Below are 8976 nucleotides of genomic sequence, written 5' to 3' on the forward strand. Positions count from 1 at the left end.
TGAGCTCACTTGGCTGCCATGGGTCAGTTCCCTCATACCCCAGAGCAGCCATGGAGCTGCCTCAGCACCACTGATTTGACATAGTGAGGACATGTGGAGACTGGAGGGGAGGGAAGTGTGCTCCTCCACTCTGTTATCCACGGTGGCAGGTTTGTAGCTGTAGTTGAAACACACACCTGCCAGTGCTGCCTCAGTTACTGGTCTGGACAGGCATGGCAGCAAATATGTGGTGGAGGGAAAAGAATTCTATTAAAAGACAGGGCAGCACACTGGAGCATTACAAGACAAATTGCTTTTAAAGGTGGAAATACAATAAAAATAGACTAAAGAGTCTTAAAATACAAAATCAATGCCAAAACAGAGAAAGCCAGAATGACTTCCAGAACTCAGCTATAGGCAGTTGTCCCCCAGTATAAGCCAGATACTGTCAGTGTGTGGGAGACATCCAGGAATTTTCTTTCCTACAAAAATATTAGGAACATTATATGTTTTAACTGTAATGGAAAACTAGAGCTCTAGTGCTCAGTTCCAAAGAAGAACTCTAACCATTAGAAGTGATGTGGTACAGGGTGTGTGCGTGTGTGTGTGTGTGGCTGCTCCTTTTCTCCTCGAGATTCTATAGCTTCCTTCATTCTTCGCTTCTCTCATATTACAGAAAGAAGGTAATTTTTCCTGGCCATTTACTAAAGCTCATTAAAGGCTGAAGAGAACAAACAATGCTATTCCTTAGAGACTACCATTCAAAGTCATTCTACAATTCTCTGTTCTAATACTTGAGACAAATTAATTATTCCTTAGTGAAAAGTGTATAATTCCTATTCTTCATTTTTGGGGTGGGGAGTGGGGAATAATAATAGGAAGTTTATATCTGAGTCAAAAGCTGTCTGAGCTGAAGGGAAATGAGAAAAAATGTGTGTTCCAAGAAGAGTAAAAGCAATTACTCTAATAATAATTCTAGGGATATTAATGTCTTTTTAAAGTAAATTGCTTTCAAATAAACACCAAAGTTGAAGGCATAGGAAAGGCTGGTTTATTTATTAATCATTCCAAACGTGCATTTTTCTAAATGAACAAGTGCATGAGCAACTTCGCTGGCACATATTAAATTTAGTTAAACGGCAACTTGTAAATATCTAAAAACTTCTGTAACCAGAGACTAATTTGTTTAACGTGTTGAAAATGTTCTGTGGATGTGAGGAGCTACATATTAAACTTCAAAGCAAAATGCTCCAGAGATTACACCATCTTAAAGACTGCATATTGGAAAGGCCCTTATACATTAAACATAAAGGACTTTTAATTCTCTTCTATTTTGAATACTTGTCAATCTGTGTGACTCACGCTTAAGATTGTAAACTATCATTTTAAGGTGTAAGGTCCAAGTTGAGACCTGGACTATGATTTGCAAGGGGCTGGCTTTTCTCTTTCATCTCTATTAATTAATCCTGTTTCAGTTTGCCCAGCGTACACTTCTGTTGACATCACCTTTTCCATATACTTTAAAGAGTCCCCAGAGAGATCTACTGCAGAACAAAAACTGGACAGAGAATACATTTGGAAACCATTTTATTTCTCAATTACCAACCAAAACGTATGGAAAAGATTTACACTCTATCTGATTTACACAATAATTATACTTTGAAAGCTTAGAAATAAATGGCTTGATCCCTGAAATCATTAGTTACTATACCAAATGTAATTGGTGTAAACTAATGAGTTTACTGGATGGCTGACCCTTAATTACTGATTATAGTTAAACTCTAGCCAATCAAAATTTCGTTTACTTATAAAAGTACAGTGTACTATTAACAAGCATTACATTTCCAAGCAAGCAGCTTTATGATTAGTTGTAGCACACAACTCAAGCCTGTTCAGGGCTATCAAAAGCAGCTTTTTAATAACAGTGCACTAAGCAACCATCATTCTCTTACCTCAGCTTCTATCAGACAAACAGAAAGAAACCACATAATTAATCATCTCATGCAATAGAAATAAAGCATCTGGGCCATATCCAGGTGGGATATACCCAGCCTTTTTAGTTCAAAGAGCTGCAAGAGGCTGGGGATCTGCCTTAGGATAGGATAACTGACATGGGGAATTCTGGCTCTCTTGGGGGAGCAGTATGGGGTATGGAAATGAAATACTGATTGATTGAGTGCAGTCCCATGTGATGTGGAGAAACCTATCAACAAAATAGATTTAATAATTCCTTAAATTGCAGAAGATTTCTTGGGCAGATTCAGTATGTGGTGATGGGACATATGATTCCTGTACTGGCAATCCCAAAAATCTAGAAGTCATGATTCCTCACTATTTATTAGTTCAAATGGAGAATGTTTTGGGTTTTTTTTTTTAATAAAATGCTAAATGGGAATAAATTATTTTTATTTGTCTCTGCTTGATCTTTAAGAACTAATGTTTTACCTAACCAGGAAGACTCAAAATTCCTACTAAAAAAGTTGAAAGCAGATTTCTATATAGACCACGATTCCAGAGTTGGAACTTTAAAGAGGTACACTAAATATTTTAATAAAATCATGAGCCTTTACAATGCGTACAGTCACATCCTTAAAGATACTTAGGTAAATGACTCCAGTGATTTAAAGATGTGGAAATTCTCCATCTCCTAGATCGTTCCTGTGAATCCTAAACTTCAGAAAGGAGATGGATACCAGAAGTCACAAGCAGAATATCAGGTGCTATGGAGGTTTTAGTTGGAAGAATATGTATTTGCTGGAGCTCTGCACTCTGTGCTCTGCAGATGACCCAACAGACCTCACAGCTGCAAGGGTTAATTCTGTCATGATTGCAGGTCTCTCCTATTTCTGTTTTTCTCTATGAACCTTACCTGCTGGCCCTTTGGAACAAGTACTGTAACGCTTGCCCACTTGTTAGTATAAACATTTTCTTAAAACTCAGAAATTTAAGCATGAAGTAGTTCTCAGAATATCTGCACATGGGTTAAAGTGAAATTTTTTATTTACTGAATTCCTGTTTGTGAGATGTGTCTGGGGTCAAGAAAAGGTTAAAGTTGTTTACTGCCTTCAAGCTCTGGTCTTAGAAGTTAATTCAGAACTGTGCTTTGAGCAGCTACAGAGAGTAGTAAGTCCTTGCAGCAGTGAATTGCTGGTTTGATGTCAAGGTCCATGGGCCTTAATCATAAAATTAGTTTGTTTCTTAAGGAAACCCTAGCAGGGACTTTATGGTTATATAAAGTCATTATACTTTTTTACAACACAGCTTTAAAGATGCTGCAGAATGATCAGAGTTTGTAGGAAGGGATCATAGTTTTTATTATTTGTGGAGTATCCTCAAGCTGTCATAGCTACAGCACTGCCACTTGGAATAGCTGCTTCACAGTTCAAAAGAAAAGACAAAGGATTTGTTGAAGCCTAAGTCAGGCAATTAGGGCATATCTGTCCAGAGAAAGCTCATTGAATTGAATGGATTCCATGTACTTCCTGACAACTGACTCCAGTTTTGTAGGATCTGTATATTTGGGGCAATCAAGGTGTTTTATTACAATTCCACAAGAGCAGATAGAGGGCCTATGAAGCTCTACAAGCTCTGCTTTTCACAGTTCTCTGCTGGAGAATTTAGGGGTGAGTAATTTTGAAAATCATGGAAAAGGAGGAAGGCATATTTTCCAAAACCTTGAGAACCTGTCAATGCAAAGACAAAGGAAACACTAGACTACACAAAAACTTTGCTGTCCACCCTCTGCACAGCAGTGCTGGTAAGAACAATGCTGCTATTTCTGAATTCTTAACACTAAAACAACAACCTCCAATGCAGAAGGGAGACAAGAACCATTGTTTTAGGAGGAGGGGAGCACACTAGAGACAGGTTCACTCTCCCCAGCCTGCCATCCCTGCGGCACGGAGGAAAGGGGGAGCTTCTGGAATGACTGGTGGAACAAGCACCAAAGGGCCCCACTTCCCTCCTTTTCTGTAAAGCCTGTATAACTCTTTCTGTGAAAGAAAGCATCAAGCCCCATCTTGTTCATGGAAATACAACATATTTGAAAGCCGTAGTTAATGGATAAACTGTTTTCTGATTGGATGAGCCACACAATAAATCTCTTCCCAAGCCAAGTGCAATGCAGCTTATTCAGTTACAGTGAAATGAGCCACTGTCACTTTGCTGCACTTGCATACACCAGGCAAAATTCTTCCATCTTCATCAGTCTCTTAGTGAAATAGAAATAAAACAATTTTAACAGAATGGTGTCACTGGATCTGTGGCACCTGCTTTAAAAATAAATCTCTTAGCTTTGTCTTCACCATTACTTTCAATAAATGTCCTAGCATTGCCACAGCATTTATCTAGCAGCAGGAAACCATTATCCTATGACAACAATCTATTCCATTAACATTAGCTCTTAATTGTAAGATTGTTTATAAGACAGGAAAAGCTACTGAATCATAGTAGAATGATAAAAAGAGTTATGGTCATGGAGTATAGTAGTCCCTCCAGTTATGAAAAATAACCTAGGAGTAGAAAGCTATATTTTTATATGAAAAATAATGTAATATTCTTATGCAATTTAATGTTTTTAAATAATGGATTACATCAGGAAGGTAGCTATTAAAGAGTTAATGTTAAAAACTGTTAATAAGAAACTCTTTCTTTGGTAATGGTATGGCTGTAAAACTAAATAAAAGCCTAGAAACTCTCCTTCTTCATTTTATCAATGCTGCACCAAGCCAGAGAAATCATAATAACAGAAGCACATTTGTCTGGTGGAGTGAACAGAAGAAATGTTGCAGAATTGAGATACGAAGAACCTCACTGCAGAATAGAAGGAGAACTGTCATTCTGATTCTTTGTCATTATTGTTTCATGTCCAGTTAAGTGAACTTAAAGTGACAGTTGTGTCATAACTGCAGGCATCTATGTAAATTTCAAATCAAATACGATAGAGGCATTTCTGCCAGACAGAAGTCACCAGGCTGCTCTTCCTCTTCATTTTTGTAACCCTCCATTTTCTCATGCCATTGCTGGTAGCCCTTAAATTAAAAAGACAACTTCAAGAGGGGATCTCTGTGATCCGTGGGTTTCAGTGCTCAGCCTGTACCTTGCTTTCTTTCAGCTTTTTGAAACAATGCCCAGTGTCAAATTTCCACCAGAAGCAGTCACCACAAACATCTAGATGGATTAGCTAAACCTGTGCCTTCCCATTAATGATGTATCACACAAGACCCTGTGAAGTTTTAGGTTGAGAACGTCCCCTGAAGACCTACAGAGAAAACAGCTCAAGCAAATGTTCCTGCATTGGTTTACTGTAGCCCAAGCCAGACGTCTTCTCTGTGAATAGAGCAAAATAGGCAGAAAACATTGGTCATGGACTTTTCTGTACATTACAGCATTGTTCAGAGATCATGGGAACTTCATAAAGATATCAGACGTACTTCTCCATTGCAATCAGCTACATGTAAATAATTAATTTCCTGGAAACACTCAGATATTCTAATTACACAGGACTTGCTACTGGACACACATCTTTGAAAATAATTTCAGTGCAATTATAAAGGTATTTTGTGTGGATAACACCATGAAAAAATACTAAACATGCTATTTATTCACTCAGGGAAAATATACTATTTATTTTTTTCTGCATATTTAAAGTTACTTGGCTAATTAATTAGATAATAAAAGCTAGAGTTAAGTTTTCATTTTTCATTGCAACACATTGCATAAATGATAATGTTATAAATGTGTACCTCTGCATTAGGTAAGTGCATTTTGGTCAGCTGATTGAGTCAGATTTTTATTTTAATTCCTTTCCAGTTGATCTTTTTTTGTAGTGTAAATTTAAAGTAGCATGGTGACTACTTTTACCTAGAATTTGGGCCTTCCAAACAGCACCAAATTGTGCTGTCCCGCCCTTCCATTTGTTACAGTGACTAGTGAAAAGAGGCAACATATTAATGCCAGTCCTATAAAAGTATCTGTGAAGAAAACATTTTTTTACCCCAAAGGGTAAGTTCTATATGAGTTTATATTAGGTATTTGTCAAAGGACTTTTTTTTCCCTGTTAAAGATGGAGTCATATGAATCATAAAAATATTAATATTTGAGACAAAATATCACTACAGGTATGTCACCACAAAAATCAATTGTCAGTATATGTTTAAGAGTAGCAAATCAACGTTAACTGATTTGCCTAAAAAATGCCTATAGACTGTGGAATGTAAAGCCCTCCTTCAAAATTCACATAGCATGTCCAGTTTTTTTAAATGAACTTGTTATTACATACACATATTCTAGAGGCCTTTCAAGAGTTTCAATTTTAAACAAAAATTATATGTAAATTCAAAGTCTGATATCTTGCCTGTAGTCACAGAACCCACTTGCAGGACTTGCTGCTACTGCTGGTTTGTGGTAATGCATCAATTTCTCATGAGCTCAGGACAAATTGGTGAACATAATTTCAGCCACATGATGTCATTACAAATACAGCCTTAGCTCTTTCAAAAGTGGACTTTATTGTTAATATAAATATATATACGTAATTACTGACATTTATATTATTTGGCTTCTGTCCTAAGTTATAGATACAGTGATGATAAAAGGGTCTTGCCAGCCCTTACCTAAGCAAACTGTGTTTACTAATTACCTCCCATGGTTCTGGGTTCCTGTAAATAAAGTCACACATGTATTTATAAGCAAGTTAAAATCTATACACATATTTCTAAACATAACTTATCTTACTCTTTTGGGCAAACAGTACTGTCTACTGCTCAGAAAAGAATGCTAGGAGTGAATTCATCCAGGATTCTTCCCAGCTTCTGCCAGGATGTGACTCTGCCGTATCACTGGATATCCAACTTAAATACTTAATCCAGTCACATTTTTAAATTGATTGAGGCCTGAACCAGAAGATCCTATGTGAGTAAAAGGATGCATTACTTTAAAATAAGGAATGGCTGTTGATTTTTCATTGCTGTTTCTGGACAGACTGGGGTCAGAGGGTTTGTTTTAGAAGTTTGTTTGTTCAAAAGGTGTAGTTGCAAGACACATGGATTAGCAAAGTGCCGCATGGAAGATCTCAGAACAGCAGCCTCAACATTTCTCCCTAATGAGGAAAGGAAAAGTCCCTTAGGTATGCACTACTCAGGGAGAGAACCTAGAGGTCCCATAAGAATGCAGTATTTAGGGAGAGAACCAAGACTCTTTTCCTGAATGGAGAGATAACTCCGATGAATTCTGGACTACCTGGTATCTTAGGGGAACATCTAGGTTTAAGAATTATTTCGATTCCAGGCTGTAACATTTTCCAGACATTCAGATTGCAACTACTAAGCCAGCAATTTTATGCTTTCCCTTCCCTGACTCCAACAGTACTGCAATATAAGCAGCCAGATTTTCTTCTGCATTGTGTTTTTTATCCATTCAGCCAAAATTAACAGTCTTCTAGGATAATGTATGCCAAGTGAATTTAAATCTTGTGGACTCAAATCGACCTAAAGTTGATGGATACATTCATGCCTACTGCTGAAATCTACCAATTACACAGAACTATGTTAACTTACCATAGAAACATCTCATCTAATAGCACAGATGATGTTGAACTAACTAATTACATTATGGCACATAGACAATGAAAAACATAACGAAGATGACAGCACAGCAACAGCAGATGCTGCACAAAAGAAAAATTAGAAAAATATTGCTCTGCAAAATGCTCTCAGTTGAGATTTCCTCTGTTAAAATTAATCACAAAAATTAGTGATGATCAGATTTCAGAAAAATATATGAACATTGTAATGCAATTTGGAAGACATCATTAAGCCATTTAAAACTCTGCTCCTTGAGAAGGTAATTCCTGTTTTTTGTATCACTCTCATTTTTAAGACTAGTAAACATTTTAGTGCCTGTGGCAGAGTTTCTTGGTAGAATATCTTTTCCAATGAGGAGAGGTCCTAATGGCTCTCCCAGAGTCTGAATTTGGTAGCTTCCAGCCATTACAGGCTTAGATAATTAGACAGTGTAGATTTTATTTGAGCTTGGCATTTGCTCTGTTCTTGTGCTCTTAACTGTCAGAGAGCTAAAATATCAGTGATTGTTGATTATCTGTAGCATGCCTTGTTGCTTTATATATTTTAAATTGTACCAGATCCTACATAACAAATCTAAAACTGCTGAATACGTTTAAATGTAATATGTACATGGAGATTACATCCAGATGATATATTTCATAGATCTATGCTAAAAAAAAAATTAACCATAACACTGGTCCTCTCCCCTTTCCCTGTGGAAGCTTTCCATGAGTTCCCCAAGTCTGCTTTAAGCAGACTCTCAACATATCCCAGTCTATGGAGAAACATGTAAATAGAATTTTCTCCTGTGTTTAAATCATACCTGTGGTGCCATTCAAATGTCGATATTTTATTTCCTATATATTTAGAATCAAAATATATCTTCGCTATCCTACGCTTTCCCAGGTACATTTCTCCCAGGTAGACGATTTTCCTTTCAGTTCTGACTGACGGCTGGCGCCCGGCTCCGCGCCCAGCGCAGGCCGGGGCTGCAGGGCTGCGGGAGCCCCCCAGGTGGCGATGTGGCTAAAGCGCGCCCGGGCTGCGCCGGCCGGGCCGGGCTCAGCGCCGGGCTGTCCCCGGGCGGGCGGGCAGCGCTCCTGCCGGGCGCTCGCTGCTCGGGGGGTGCTCCCGGGAAGAGTTCGCTGTACCTGTGCGGGGCACCGCGTCTACGGTAGCCGCTGGCAGGGGCAGGTTTAATTTTGTTGTCTCGGACATCGGGGGGGCTCATGGACTCGTAGCTCGGTCACGCTGCCATCACCACGTACTCGACGAGGCAGCGAACGTGCCCGCGGGCGGCAGGGCCGCCCTGCCCTGCCCTGCCCGCGGCTCCCGTCGAGCGGGGCCCGAGCGCTGCTGCCGTCCAGCGAGCGCTGCATTGGCTGCTGCTTACGTCAGCTACGAAGTTTCTCTGTCCTTCAGCAGATGCCGGCAG

The 8976-nt window shown here is 38.9% G+C and overlaps 1 long non-coding RNA gene across 11 annotated transcripts in view; it reads left to right on the forward strand.

Moving 5' to 3' along the window:
* LOC115496199 (uncharacterized) overlaps positions 1–6922 on the forward strand; it is a 68600-nt gene extending 61678 nt beyond the window's left edge. For 9 of the 11 annotated variants that reach the window (XR_012057278.1, XR_012057284.1, XR_012057285.1 and 6 more), the window contains one exon: positions 656–6922. This is a non-coding gene — a long non-coding RNA (uncharacterized lncRNA). The remainder of the gene's footprint in view (positions 1–655) is intronic. The other 2 variants (XR_012057279.1, XR_012057280.1) reach the window with 2 other exon arrangements.
* The last annotated feature ends 2054 nt before the right edge of the window (positions 6923–8976 follow it).

This window comes from Taeniopygia guttata, chromosome 8 (assembly GCF_048771995.1).
Source record: "Taeniopygia guttata chromosome 8, bTaeGut7.mat, whole genome shotgun sequence".
Taxonomy (NCBI): Eukaryota; Metazoa; Chordata; class Aves; order Passeriformes; family Estrildidae; genus Taeniopygia; species Taeniopygia guttata.